At 39.5% G+C, this 16,197-nt stretch overlaps 1 pseudogene; it reads left to right on the top strand.

Annotated features, from left to right (window-relative positions):
- Positions 1-1,030: 1,030 nt before the first annotated feature.
- Positions 1,031-14,545, top strand: LOC121461641 (annotated as a pseudogene).
- Positions 14,546-16,197: the final 1,652 nt, after the last annotated feature.

Here is a 16,197-nt window from a genome sequence, read left to right as displayed (position 1 = left end):
CGTGGGGAGGCAGACGATAGGGTACGTGGGGACTTGAAGTCAATCTGAGGTGTCTAAAAGAAAAATATAAAGAACTGCAGCAAGAAAAGCCAGTGCGTGATAATTTATATTAAACTGCTGGCTCCATGCACAAGGCACAGGCCGCTGCTGAGGAAGGGAGGGCTCGCGCCAAGCCAAACTCGCGGCCGGCAGCCGAGCGGGGAAAGGAGAGGTCCTAAAACCAAATGTTGGGCGCCAGGTGAAGGCATAAGTCACAAACAATGCCACACCAGTTTGGAATTATGATTAATAGGATGGTATTTATTTAAAGGGGAAAAAACTTACAGATCACCGTCCCAGACCACAGCCCTCTGCGCAACCAGGAAGGGAGTCTAGTCACCAGAAGCGGAGCAGTACGTGAAGAGAGAGAGGAGAGGGAAGTGGCCGCTTTTTTAAAGGGAGAGAGACCACGCCCCAATGGGCTGGTATCTCAGCAGCTATAGGCTGGAGGAGCGGAAGGACCTCCCGCAACATTATGGTACAGATTTGATTTGGTGTTGTGGGTTATGAGTAGGTTTTGGGGATAGGATTTAGGGTTCGGGTTTTTGTTTGGGTTGGGTTTATGTTTCGGTGAAGGTTCAGGTTTAGGGTTGGCGTTAGATGTTCACGGTTAGGTATAAGGGTTATGGTTAGAGGTTTAGGGTTAAAGGGTTAGACTTATTTTGGGGGTTTAGGGATTGGGTGTAGGGTTTAGGATTAATGGCTACAGTTGGATTAGGTGTTCTGGTTAGGGTTAGGGTTAGGGGGTAGGGCCAGGGCCAGAGCCTACAAACATGAAACAGAAAGCAATGCCCCCCCACCCAATAACCCCATATTCATCTTCTGAGAGATCACTGGGGTAAAAACATATGGAGAACATCTTTGGGGGGAGAAAGCATGGTGCACATCTGAAAAGAAACAGCAAGAGAAAAGTGAGGTATGGAGATCTGGGAGGAAGGGTGGAAGGTGGAAAGAAGTCTGTGAAAGACGCAAAGTTCCATTGGGGACATTCATGAGTCTCTCTTGGCCCAGGGGTGGCCTCACCTGGACAAAGAATCCAGAAGATGCTCAGAGTGGTGGATCAGAGGACTCAAAGGAAGAATGCCTCAACCAGAAACTTGAAGATGGTGACCAGGACTCAGAAGGCAAGGACTGGACATGCTCAGACATCCAAAGCACAGGGTAAGGCTACAGTGGAGCCTGCCATTGGAAAGGATCAGGATGGCAGGGTCCTTTAGAGCTGGCACAGGGGTGGGGAGATTCATGGATTCAATATTAGGAGAGAGAAAGAATGAGCATAGGGGTGAGAGGGGCAAAGAGAGGCAATGGTCTACTGTGGCTGAGGAGTTTTTGTTAAAGGAACATAGCCAGAGGTCATAAGATCATAGCCACAGGTCATCTCAGATGAGACCTAAGGCAGAGAGAGGGTCTCCACCCTTTAGATTTTACAGCCTTAAAGATAACTAAGAACTTCCAAAGGTCTGTGTCCATGTTAATGTCTACCTATTTGTACATTATTCATAGCTAAAACCAATAATTGTAAACTTTACTTAAAGTGAAATACCCAGAGCCCGTCAAAGTAACACAGTTTGGACCTTTTACCTTACATTAACAGCAGGCAAAAAATTCCCTGTGCCCCCAGTCTAGTAAGCCTTTACAGAAGGCACAGTTCGTGTGGCCCCTGTGAGACATTTTTAGCCACCTCACCTGTGGCAGAGCCCCCACCACATGCACCTCTGGGCACTCTCTTTCTAACCTGTAACAACTGCAGAAGGCATGAGTGGCTGCAATTCCTGGACAGAGCCTCCCAATAAAGCTCAAACTCTTATCCCAGATGGGGGCACTAGGGTGAACAATGGGTAAAGGCACTTTCTGTGCAAGCCTTGCAACCCGATTCAATCCCCAGCACCCACGTAAGTGTGGAATGAGAGAACAGATTGCACAGAGTTCTCCTCTGACCTCCAGGTGTGCACTGTGGCACATGTTCACACCACAATAAAGCTTTTTGTTCTAAATAAGCTTCAGACATTACAGGGATGGATGTGTAAGGATTGTATCTGAAGGAGAAGAATGGAAAGAGAGATTGGGGAGAGAAATGAGACAGGAGAGCTTGAGTCTTTGGTTTAAGTAAAGGGGAAAATTATTTTATCACTAAGGGGAATTTAAAAGAGGAAGCAGTTAGGCCCTAACCTTTAGGAGGAGAAGCTCATTTGTGTCCCCACCCTGTGGGTTTCATACCTAGTCTTATAGCTAGGTTCAAGTATTTTCTAAAAGGGGGGAACATCAGTACCCACAAAAGAGCAGCTTCCCTGATAGTCTCTCTTGTCAACCTCTTCTCTTTCAGAACAGACTTCTCTGAACCTCCAACAGGAACCTCAGGAAGAGGGTGACAACAGATGAACACCCGACACGTGCTCAGCTGCTGTGTCACACACCGAGGGGCCTGACCTTTGCCTCCAAGCTCCCTCATGTTCCTGCTCTGAGGCCCTTCCTGTTTGGGCAAGTCAACCCATCCCAGCTTGTCCAGCACTGGGGTACTGGCTCACAATGTCCTTGTTCACAGTTGATTTGCAATGGAAAAGTACATGCATCTTGGAAATCATAGACAAAGCTGCTGGTGTCTGTGTGCCTTAGAAAATGATGTTGATATTAGGATGAGTACAAACTAAAAGTGTCAGAAAGAGAAGGCTATAGTGAAAGGAGCAAATATGCTCAATGCTACACGCTTATTGCTTGTAGCACCCGGGTCAAGTGCGGTGCTCCAAATGAGCTTTGTCTGCAGTGCCTCCCTCCCACTCCAGGGCAAGTGACCTGACAGCTGCACCAACTGTCTCCAGGTTAGAGTTCTTTACCTTGGGGTCATCTGCGAGCTCTTTTCAGATGAGAACTTCCAGAGGCGATGCTGTGTCTACTTCTTGCCCAGGAGACTGGCCTGACCCTTGGCTAATTTCATTCAAAGTTTAAAGCAAAGGTCCCCCAGTGCCACTTATAATAGAAACCATTCTTCCCCATGTTGATTGAAAGACACTGGGATTAAGGATGCTCAGTGTGGTGGCTGGAGAGATGGCTCAGAGGAATAGAGCACTGGCTGCTCTTCCAGAGGTCCTGAGTTCAATTCCCTGCAACCACATGGTGCCTCACAACCATCTGTAATAAGATCTGGTGTCCTCTTCTGTACTGCAGGATACATGAAGGAAGAAACCTATATACATAATAAATAAAAATCTTTTTTTTTTTAAAAAAAAATGGATGCTTAGTGTGAGGTTGCTACCAAATTCCACTGATAATATAAAATATATTGTTACAGGTACTGGGTAAACTTTTAAAACACATGTAAGATTCCATAGGCGTTGCTGTGGTCTTATTGTTCCCTACCAAGACCTATGCCGAGATTGAATCTCTATCATGAGTAAGAGAAATGTTTAATCCATTTATGGCTATGTTGAGAACAACCTGTGGGTCTCAACCCCTTTAAGGGTCAAATGACCCTTTCTCAGGAGTTACCTAAAACCCTCGAAAACATCAGATATTTACATTACAACTAATAACAGTGTCAAAATTACAGTTATGAAGTATCAATGAAATTAATTTTGTTGTTGGGAGTCACCATAACATGGGAAACTGTATTGCAGGGTCACAGCATTAGGAAGGCTGAGAACTACTGACTTATGGTACTTGGAGGTAACTAAGGATAATGAGGTTGCGAAGGTGGGGGTCCTCATCTGTTAGGACTGTGCCTATAAAGAAGAAGAGAGAAGGCCAGGGAGCTGCAGGAGCTGACTTAGACCCTCATTCTTAAGTGTAAACAAACAACTAGACACCTGCAAAGAATCAATTAAGAGAACAAATTGATTTCCTGATGTGGTGATCATCTGTGGAAGAAATCAAGAGAGAGTCTGATAAGGAAGAGGAGAGAGGGAACGGGGCAGAGGGGGGCAGGGGGAATCTAATTAGTGAGGCAAAGACCATCTCCTGGATACTTCCAGAACACAGGGAAGAACACAAGGTAATGGCTACATCTGAGAAGGTGACATTTCCAGGGAAGATGTGAGCGCCGAGTGACCTGAGGACCAAGGGTCTGGGTGGGGGTGAAAGGTGATGGTAATGTGGCTGAAGAAGTCACAGGCTGATCAAGAACAGCAGGAACTGTATCACACCCAAGAAAAGCACAAGCATAGCCCATGTAATCAATGGGGCTGAGGCTGAGACCCAGGGACAGAGAGCAGCAGTGACAGTGTGTGAAGGAGCTGGCTCTGGCCTACAGATGTGCCAGAGTTCTCTGTGTCATCCAACATGCCTTAGCAGTGGGTGACCACTGGGAGAAGGAGAGTCATTTTTCTTTGGCGTGTGGCCACTAGTAGGTTGTCCTTGTTCAAGTAGATAGCCCTACAGCCACAAACTCATGGGTAGCACTAACTGGGCTCAGTAAAATGTATGCTTTAAAAAGCAAAAGACCAGGATATGGATTGAGAGAGTGATGTGTTGGGGAGGTCTGGGTTGGTTCCTAAAAGCTACCTAGGGAATGGGAGAGCTCACATCTCCCACAACTCCAACTCCATGATCTCCCAGGTTGCTGCATGTATGTGCGTATGCAAGCATGCACACAAGCATGCACGCACACATGCATAGAAGGGAAATTGAAGGCCCTGGCCCTGGCATCAGGACTTGACCTTATCGAACTCAGCAAGCAATGCTCTTAACCACTGATCTATCTCTCCTGCCTCTTCTTTCTGTTGCCAGTAGAGGGCACCAGACCTCATTGCAGATGGTTGTGAGCCATTATATGGTTGCCAGGAATCGAACTTCTCACCTTTGGAATGGCAGCCAATGCTCTTAACCACTAAGCTATCTCTCCAGCTCTTCTTTCTGTAGTGAAAAAGGGCAGTAGACCTCATTGAAGATGGTTTGCCAGTATTTTATTGAGAATTTTTGCATCGATGTTCATGAATGACATAGGTCTGTATTTGTCTTTCTTGCTTAAGTCTTTGTGTGGTTTAGGTATCAGGGTAACTGCAGCTTCAAAAGAAGAGTTTGTCAAGACTCTTATGTTTCTATAATGTGAAATGTAACGGCGTAAACGAATGCAGACAGATTGTAAAATAATATATATATAGTTTTAATGTAGAAATAGACTTACAGAACCACCATTCCCTTGGAGACCAGGAAAGCAGAAGAGGCGGCTGGGAGCACGCTCGCCAAATTTATAGGCAAACATTAGCCCGAGGTGAACACGCCCTCTAAGGGGCGGGACTTATCCCTACATCTCCCCTTTTTGTCTAAATAAGACAGAACTTAACCAAATACAAATATATACAATAATAACAAATAATAAAAATAACAAACAATATTGAGAACAAAAGTTCTGCTAAACATTCTATCTCAAGGAGTCTAAAAAATGTAGAGAATAACTACAATTATATAATCTTCAACTCCGTCAAAGATCTGAGAAGGGAATAAATATTACATAACAAACGAGATATATCCAAAATGTGCAACAATTGACAGAGACAACTGACTACCTGGGCAATCACCCAAAGTCTCGTTTGCAATGTTGAGTCAACCAACTTTGGCTAAGGCCTAACATAACTGCCATACCATTATTAAAGGCAAGGAACTTTTCAAAACTATCTTACCCTGTCTTGGCAGGATATGACAGTCCTGTTTTATCCATTGATGCACGCTCTATATCTCTGTCAGTGGTTGAGGTATGGGCATTTCTTTGCCCAAAGGCCAAATAGAAAGGCTCCAGGTGGAGTGTCTTTGGTGCTCAACATTCTCTCGGGAATAGAGCAGTGTTGCCAGGAGCAATTTTATGTCACTATCAAAAAACTCTGAGTTAGATTAAAGGCCATTTTCTACAGCTCTTTGAAGAGGTTAAAGATTATCTATCTATGCTGAGTATAATTTCTATACATCTAGGGAACCTGATTAGTCTAATTATAAATGACAAACTTAGATGACTATTTATCTATATAATTCTCAATATCTATCTAACTTAAAGATTAAGACAATAAACAACTGTGTAACAAATGAGGATAATGACCTCCAAATATAAACACTGTACAAATATACATTGCAATATGGTAAATATATATCAATACACAAACATTATATAAGTATCTTAATCAGAGGTAGAAATGTACACTGCAATATGGTAAATATATACTATATATATATATATCAATACAATATATGTCAATACATAAAAATGTTTTAAACAGAGGTAGAAACATGCATGCATACAATAGTCAATATAATTTAACTTTGTATCAATATACAAGAATCGATACCAATATATTTGTCTAAAAGCAATAACTCACAATTATAAATCTATTATCCAATCATTCCCTTTTTTTTCAAAATGATCCCTGAGCTTATAAAATTCCTCCCCCAACCTCCCAACCCCTAAATGATGTCCCTAAACCCAGGGGCAAACATTACTGGGAGAGGGGACGTTGTCTTCTAGAATTACTTCCAGCTTTCATGGGGGTGACGTTCTTTCTGGGGGATCCTGTGACAGTAAAATGATGGTTAAATTTCAAGATCAATGTCTTTTAAAATTGCAAATAGTCTCTGAGTATTTTGTGGATGTCTGGCCAGAATGTTGTACAAGATGTGCACCATTTCAGCTAACCAAGTTGGGATCGTCTTGTGCATCTGGTATCCAAAACAGGTCTTGTAATAGCGCTATCAGTATCATGACGTCATATCAACCAGGTAGTATTGTTGTTGTGAGGCCCCGTCGTCTTCCTGGAAACTTCAAATGTCACTTCAGGAAAAACTCATTGTTCATTGTGAAAAATTTAAACATTAATCATATAGACATATATAGACATACATATTCAATGAAAGGCATGATAGATATATTCAATGAAAAGTATGATAGATATGAAGAAAAGCAAAGATGTTTTCTAAACTCATATTTCTTTCTGTACCATATCATGGCTCTTGACATGAGACAGAAACTCCAGAAACTCTGGGTTTTTCTCTTACTAACAGGCTTGGAATTGGAGAGGGACTGACCCAGAGTCCAACTTCAAAACCAGCTCTATATATTTATAAAGAAATGTTTAATAAGACATATATATATATATATATATAAATTAATACTTACAAAATGTGTCCATCCATCAGTAATTAAATATTCAGGGTCCCTCAATTTCTTTGAAGATGAGTATTTTCCTGTGGAGATAAGAAAAGAACCCTGCCCCCAACCTATCTGTATTTCTTACCATCAGTATGCTCACCATCCTTGTGAATGAATTGCTATTTATCTTATTCCATGTGGCTTCTCTTCATCAAAACTGAACCTTTATTAATTTTGACTGTATCCACATGTTTTCCTCACCAGTGGAGATAAGAGCAAAACCCCTTCCCCAACGTAGCACATCTCCTGGCTTCCATTGTGAGGTCAGCACATCCTTGAAATAAACTGGTTGATTTAGTTCAGTAGACTTTTCCATTATCCAATGTCTTTCTGCAGCCGTCGTTCCCTTCTCATTAGCGTTGAGAAAATTCAAGGTTAACAAACCATTATGTAACCTATTTCTGGGGGTGTTTTCCACCCCTTTCTGTTTTTTCAACATATCCTTTATAGTTCGATTTGATCTTTCTATGATTGCTTGACCTGTAGGATTGTATGGTATACCTGTAACATGCTTGATATTGTAATAATGAAAAAACCGTTTCATTTTCCTAGAGACATAAGCAGGACCATTATCTGTCTTTATTTGTGTAGGTATACTCATGATAGCCATGACTTCTAATAAATGAGTGATTACTGAATCAGCTTTTTCTGAACTTAAAGCAGTTGCCCACTGAAAGCCTGAATAAGTGTCAATGGTGTGATGAACATATTTTAATTTGCCAAATTCTGCAAAGTGGAACACATCCATCTCCCAGATTTCATTCCTTTGGGTGCCCTTTGGATTAGCCCCTGCAGGCAGTGGCGTTTGGTTATAGAAAGAGCAAGTAGGGCATTTCTTTACAATCTCCTTAGCTTGTTGCCATGCAATTGAAAACTCTTTCTTCAAACCTTTGCTATTAACATGATGTTTTTTATGAAATTCAGAAGCTTATAGCACATTGCCAATCAATAATTGATCAATTTCTGCATTACCTTGTGCTAGAGGACCTGGCAGACCCATATGGGATCAGATGTGTGTTATGTACATAGGGCAAAGCCTGTTCCTGATCAAATCTTGAACCTGGAGAAACAATGAGGTTAGTTCTGTATCATCAGGTATAAATTCAGCAGTTTCAATGTGTAAAATAACTCTTTATGCGTATTGTGAATCAGTGACTATATTAATAGGTTCTTTAAAATCCCTTAGCACCATAAGAATGGCATATAGTTCCGCCTTCTGGAAAGAATTATACGAACTTTGTTCCACCTTACCCAAGTCTTCTGATTTGTAACCTGCCTTCCCTGATTTATTGGCATCAGTATAGAATGTACAGGCTCCAGTTATTGGAACATCACGGATGATTCGAGGAAGAATCCAAGAAGTTCTCTTTATGAAGTTAAGCCTCTTGCTTTTTGGATAGTTGTTATTAATGTCTCCCAAAAAATTAGCACAAGCTCTTTGCCATGGTTCATTATCTTCCCATAATTTCTTTAGTTCATCAGCAGTGAAAGGCACTATAATTTCTGCTGGGTCTATGCCTTCTAGTTGACGGAGTCTCAGCTTGCCATTTATAATTATCTCAGAGACTTTTTCCACATAAGTTTTCAGTTTCTTACTTGGTTTATGTGGTAAAAGATCCATTCCAGAATAATATCATCTCTCTGCATTAAAATTCCTGTAGGAGAAATTTTTGATGGTAGTATGACGAGAATATAATCGAGCTCTGGATTCACCCTGTCCACATGTGCCTGTTGTAATTTTTCCTCAATCATTGTCAGTTCCTTTTCTGCTTCAGCTGTTAATTCTCTGGGACTGTTTAAATCTTTATCACCATCCAAGGTTTTGTTCAAATGAATTATTAGATCAGGTGTTATTCCAATAGCTGGTCGTAGACTGGAAATGTCTCCTAACAGTCTTTGAAAGTCATTAAGCATCCGTAGGCAATCTCTCCTAATTTGTGCTTTTTGTGTCTTAATTTTTTGCAAACCTATTTTATAACCTAAATAATTAACAGAATCTCCCTTCTGAATCTTTTCAGGAGTGATTTGCAATCCCCATTTAGGTAAAAGTATCTTTATTTCTTCAAACAGTCTGTTCAAGGTATCCATGTTTGAATCAGATAACAAAATGTCGTCCATGTAATGGTATACTATAGATTTGGGAAATTTCTTACGTATTATTTGCAATGGTTGGTTCACAAAATATTGGCACAGGGAGGGGCTATTTAACATACCCTGGGGGAGGACGGTCCAGTGGTACCTCCTCGAAGGTTGAGAATTGTTATAAGTAAGCACTGTGAAGGCAAATTTTTCTCTATCTTCTTTTTGCAAAGGTATAGTGAAAAAACAATCCTTTAAATCAATAACTATGAGAGGCCATCCTTTTGGTAATAAAGAGGGCAAAGTAATTCCAGATTGCAGAGGGCCCATAGGTTGAATAACCTTGTTGATTGCCCTGAGATCTGTCACCATTCTCCATTTACCTGATTTTTTTCTTAACCACAAATACAGGAGAATTCCAAGGGCTGGTAGATTCTTCTATATGTCCAGCATCTAATTGTTCTTATACCAGCTGTTCTAAAGCCTGTAACTTTTCCTCAGCTAAAGGCCATTGCTTTGTCCATATTGGTTTCTCAGTCAACCATTTTAGAGGCAAGGCTGTTGGTATCTCTGAGGGGACATCAATTGCTTGTTCTTGTACAGCCCGAATGGCCAGTTTTCTCCATTTGTAATAGCTTTTAATATTATTCTCAGAAATATAGGCTCTAGAAGTAGCAGGAATGTTAATTTGGGTATTCCATTGTTGTAATAGGTCACGACCCCATAAATTCATTGCAATATTGGCTACATATGGCCTTAATTTTCCTATATGTCCCTCTGGACCTATACATTCAACCCATCTCGTGCTCTGCCTTACTCGAGATAGGGTTCCAATTCCCAGGGGCTGAATATTTACATTCTGAAGAGGCCAATATGGGTGCCAAGATTCTGGGGTAATGATTCTTACATCAGCACCTGTGTTCCGCAGGCCAGTAATAAAAATGCCATTTACACACACTCTCAGTTTAGGTCTTTGATCATTTATAGAAGTTTGCCAAAACACACGTAACTTATCTTTCTGATCATTATTGCTTGTAACAGTAGGCATGGGGCTTCCTAATTGTCCTGACGAGGCACGTTCTCTGCAGAAACTGGAAATGACTAAACCATGTTTGCCATTGGGGCCTGTGAGGCCCCCCTCTCACGTTTCCTGTCTGTATCAGGTTGCCTTGTCTATCTCTTGTAGACCTGCATTCATTCCTCCAATGTCTGCCTTTTCCTCATCTTCTACATAAACCTGAAGGCTGAGTCCTCCTATTTCTGTTATTTCTAGAAGATGCATTATTATTATTATTATTTCTGAAAGATGCATTATTATTATTATTTCTGAAAGTCCGTTGTCTACAATTCCTTTTCATATGACCCATTTTGCCACAGTTAAAATATTTGGTATTCTTGTGTTTCCTTTTACCATTGGAAATTGCTTCTTCTACCCATGCTTCAGTGCCATAATCAAATGTATCAACATTGAGTGTATGCAAGACCCATTCTTCCAAAGGCGCTGATCTGAGCTTTAAAGGCCCCAAAATCCTTTTGTATTCCACATTTGCATTTTCATAAGCCAAAGACTCTATCATTATATATCTTTCTTCTGGGTCAGATATCCCTATTTGTACAGTCTTAGTTAATCTTTGTAAAAAGTCACTAAAGGGTTCTCTCTGACCCTGTTTAACTCTGACAAATGATTCCATTCTCTGTCCTGGGTCTTGTACCCTGTCCCAAGCCCTTAAGGCTGCTGTAGTACACATGGAGAGTGTGTTTTCATCCAAATTAGCTTGTTCCTGAGGGTCAGAAAAGAGCCCTTCACCTAGAATTTTATCTAGGGAAATGTCAATTCCCTTCACTTTTTCCTGCTGTTCTAAAACTCTAGCCTCTTGCCTGAATAAGCATTTCCATTTCAATTGCAGTCCTCTCTCAAGTACCGCAGAGCTCAGCTGGAGCCATTCCGAGGTGGTTGCTCTGCTTGTCATGGCCCAAGATCTTAGCATCTCTTTAACAAAAGAGGCTTGCATCCCAAAATTCATGACAGCCTGTTTAATTTCCTTGAGGTCATTCATACGGACAGGCTCCCATGTATCCTCCTTGATGACCCTAGGGTTTCTGGAACCAATCACCTTCTCTGTTGTTATTACTGGAAAGGCAGGTAGAGCTGTAATATATAAAGCCTGGTCCTGGTCCTGGTCGAACTCAGCAAGCAATGTTCTTAACCACTGATCTATCTCTCCTGCCTCTTCTTTCTGTTGCCAGTAGAGGGCACCAGACCTCATTGCAGATGGTTGTGAGCCATTATATGGTTGCCAGGAATCGAACTTCTCACCTTTGGAAGGGCAGCCAATGCTCTTAACCACTGAGGTATCTCTCCAGCTCTTCTTTCTGTAGCCAAAAAGGGCAGTAGACCTCATTGAAGATGCTTTGCCAGTATTTTATTGAGAATTTTTGCATCGATGTTCATGAGTGACATAGGTCTGTATTTGTCTTTCTTGCTTAAGTCTTTGTGTGGTTTAGGTATCAGGGTAACTGCAGCTTCAAAAGAAGAGTTTTTCAAGACTCTTACGTTTCTATAATGTAAACTCAAGGTAAGAAAGGTGTTATAACTCTTTCACTGTTTTTTTTTTAAATTAAAAACAGATTTACTTCTCTGAGATTTTATCATTTTCATGTTATATATTTTAACTCTTTCTTAATATTTTTAGCTCTTCTCATACTTGAATGGAATCTGAAAAAAGTATGAGTCATAGAACAATAATTAGTGTAACTTTTCAGTAGAAAAACTTTAGCCTATACATGAAAGATCACAAATTATTTTATAAAAACATAGGTACATACCTATGTTGAAAATTATTTCTGTTTCACTTAACTATACAGATTTTCTTCAGTTATTACAGGAATAAAATTTTTACTGACTCCATTTGTATGCTTTGAATATGGAAAAACAAACCAATTTTGACCATAAAGTAAATATGATTATTCAATATGCTCTACAGCAACATTAATCACAACTAACAGATTTTTAATAAAGTTTACTTTCTCAAATTCTCTAGAATTTGTGCTTTTCTAAATACTAAAAATTTAATTTTAATAGTAAGTTTATTTTGTTAGCTTACGTGCTAGAAAATTACATTAATTATCTGAGGAGCAAGGAAGAAATATAAAGGAGGATGCCTATTTCTTATGAGATCAATTTGGAAACTTTTCTTATAGACTCTTCTTAAGGTAATGATTACATGTACAGAGAAGAATTCACTCAATAATCGTGTCAAGAAAACATAAACAAGTTCTCTAATCCCAGGCTATGGATGTAGGATTGGAATTAGCTCTACTTTTCTCCCACTTCCTACTTTGTGTATTTTCAAAAAGGTTTGTAACAACTAAGCCTCAGAATGTATGTAATGTAGTTAGAAAAACTTTCAGATATACAGACATCTGAAATTTTGTAATGTTTTACCAAATTATAGCAGTAAAAATGAGTCACCAGATTTGGTGAATTTTGTCACACAGGGATGATATGTGACATAATACAGAAAATGAGATCAGTTAGGTCTGGAAAACTAAATTGCACTTTTACTGAGTACCTTTGCTTGAAAAATGTTCTTTACCAAGAAAAGAAGGAAAAAATGATTTAGACAGCTTGAAAAAACTCAATGGCAATAATTCCACAGGCAGAGTTATTTAAAGGAAACAAGAACGATAATCTAGAAATATCTATTTCTTCATTCTATGGTGGCTGTCTTGAAGATGAATTGCTACGTAGCCCCGAGTCTCATGATACTTCTGATGCCATCTCTAATATATGTTAATTTAACACTGGTTTATTACTAATGATTGCATATTTTATTATTTACTTATTTTGACCCATACAAAGTTTCATTCATTCCAGGCTAGCCTGCACTCACTACCAGGCTAAGGATGATCTTAAGTTTCTGATTCACTGTCTTCAGCACATGAGTGCTGTGATGACAAACATCCATCATCATGACTTGCTTGTGAGGCATTGAGGGTGGAATCCAAGGTTTCAGGCACGATAAGCACTTATTTTATCAACAGAACTGAATCTCATTTTAAATTTTTCTTTATTAAAACAACATACAATAAAAATTTCTCAGATTGCAATATAATTATCATAATTAACTCAGAAGATTCACACTGAAATTATTTGAGGACAGTGACCCAAAACTAACTTTGCCTGATATATTTATGCTCAAGCAAATAGATCATCTTTTCCCATTTTCAGTACTTCCTGGAATTAATAAAATATTTCTGTGAATTTCAAAGTTTCTGGCTTTTTAAAAATAAAAGAAACCCCCAAAGTACAGAAAATTCATTCCGAAGACAATCATTGATGTTTACAGAAGAAATGATTGTGCTATACAAAATAGTAATAATGATTATTATTTTCACAGTAAAAATGCTAATGATGCTAATAATGGTGATGATTTGTAGAAAATGACCTAAAAACCTTTATATTCAGGATGTTGCCTGCCATCTGTCTGGTCACCACCATAGGGAACTCTGTCTTCTGGCTTTGACCTACATGAATCACTGTCTTTACACACCCATGTACATCTTTCTGGGCGAATTGGATCTCCTAGATGCCTGCTAGTCCTATGCTATTACTCCCAAGATGCTAGAGAACTTCTTTTCTGCAGACAGAAAGATTTTCCTCAATGAATGCACAAACAGTTCGTTTCTCTATCTTGCTGAAACTACAGACTGCTTCCTCCTGGCAGCAATGATGTCCTATGACTGCTATGTGGCCATATGCAACTTACTGCAATATCACAACTTGATGTCCAAGAAGCTCTGCCTTCAGATACCACATAACAGGAAACCTGTATCCCATGATTTACATAGGGTTCTTGTTCAGTTTAACATTCTGTAAGTCTCACATAATGAAACACTTTTTTTGTGATGCACTTCTATTATATAGATTCTCATGTGTTGACCCTTATATCAATGAATTGATGATTCTCATCTTTTCTGGTTCAATTCAAATCTTTACCATTACTGTATTCCTGATATCTTATTTCTACATTCTTTTTACTATGTTCACAATGAAGTCCAAAGAGGGATGAAACAAAGCCTTATCTACTTGTTCTTCCTACTTTCAATCTGTGTCAATATTCTGTGGTTTTCTTCTCTAAATGTATATTAAACCAAGTTCAGTAAATGAAGGAGACGAAGACATACCAGTTGCTATATGGTAGTAATATGGTAGAAATTATTTTATTAAAACCATTTATTTATAGTTTGAGAAACAAAGAAGTAATAAATGTTGTTAAAGGAGCCATGAAGAATAGATAATTTTGTAGTGTTGTGAAACAAGTATCTTTTCTCCTGAACTATTTATTTCCATTATATTCTCTAATTCTCCAAAATTACAGGTATAGAGAAAGTAGAAATGCACAAACAAAGCATGTTAATATATTAGACTGTTTGAACCAAGTCATTTTGAGAAGAAATATTATGGTAAAATATACTCACAGCCAAGGAACTTGGACCATTTTAAAATACAATATTATTCATGCATACATTAATTTTACATATCCAACAAACTGAAAGAAGCAAATTCAGTGTATGTAGGAATCTTGATCCCAAAGTATAATCAACACTATTCTAAGGAAGATTATTAGTTTTCAAATATGATGGTTTTTCACTGATTTTAGCCATTTAAGATACTATGCATGAACATTAATTCATGGAAAGTTTGGTCTCTCATTAAGAGCATTTCACATTTGGCATGTACAAATTTACTCTCTATTAAATAGATTATTTGTATTCTGGAGACTTGGTAACATGTTGTTTAAAATGATACTATGTTTGTTTATTTTATTTTGTTTTATTTATTTGTTTTCCATTCAAAATTTTACACTTCCTCCCCTTCTCCCATTTCCCTCCTCCCCCCCCCCTCCTTAAGAGAGGGCAGGGAACCCTGCCCTGTGGGAAGTCCAACACCCTCCCCCCCCTACATTCAGGCCTAGAAAACTTTGCATCCAAACAGTCTAGGGTCCCAAAAGTCCAGTACATGCAGTAGAAACAAGTCCCAGTGCCTTTATCAATGGCTTCTCAGTCAGCCCCCATTGTCAGCCACATTCGGAGAGTCCGGTATGATCGCATGCTCATTCATTCCCGGTCCAGCTGGATTTGGTGAGCTCCCATTAGAACAGGCACACTGTCTCAGTGGGTGGACCAATCCCTAGCGGCCCAGACTTCCTTGGTCATCTTCTCCCTCCTTCTGCTCTTCAACTGGAGCTCAGTCCAGTGCTCCAATGAGGGTCTCTGTCTCTATCTCCATTTTACGCTGGATGAAGATTGAGGATCCAGCAATACCACTCTTGGGAATATACCCAAGAGATTCCCAATCATACTATAAAAGCATTTGACAAAAATTCAACACCCCTTCATGATAAAAGTGTTGGAGATATTAGGGACAGAAGGAACATATCTAAATATGATAAAAGCAATATACAACAAGCTGACAGCCTACATCAAATTAAATGGAATGAAACTTAAAGCAAGTCCACTAAAATCAGCAACAACACAAGGCTGTACTCTCTCTACATATCTCTTCAACAAAGTTCTTGAATTTCTGGCTATAGCAATAATCCAACAAAAGGAGATCAAGGAGATTAAAATTGCAAAGGAAGAAGTCAAACTTTTATTATTTGCATATGATAAAATAGCATAGATAAGTCACCTCAAAAACTCTACCAGATGTTGTAAGGAGCTGCGGGTTGCATTCCGCCACCCAGCTCCCACCACCGGCTAGCTTTACCTGAAATAACAACACACAAATTGTATTCTTTTAAACACTGCATGGCCCATTATATCTAGCCTCTTCTCAGCTAACTCTTGCACCTGGACTAGCCCATTTTCTAATAAGGTGTGCTTACCGGGAAGATTCTAGCCTACGTCCATCCTGGGTTAGAGCTTCATTGTATCTGCCTGGGAGAGGG

This window comes from Microtus oregoni, unplaced genomic scaffold, assembly GCF_018167655.1.
Source record: "Microtus oregoni isolate MIOR12 unplaced genomic scaffold, Mior012 000023F_ref0000262, whole genome shotgun sequence".
NCBI lineage: Eukaryota > Metazoa > Chordata > Mammalia > Rodentia > Cricetidae > Microtus > Microtus oregoni.
Note: the sequence above shows the minus strand (reverse complement) of the source record. Positions and strands in the feature narration are given on the sequence as shown.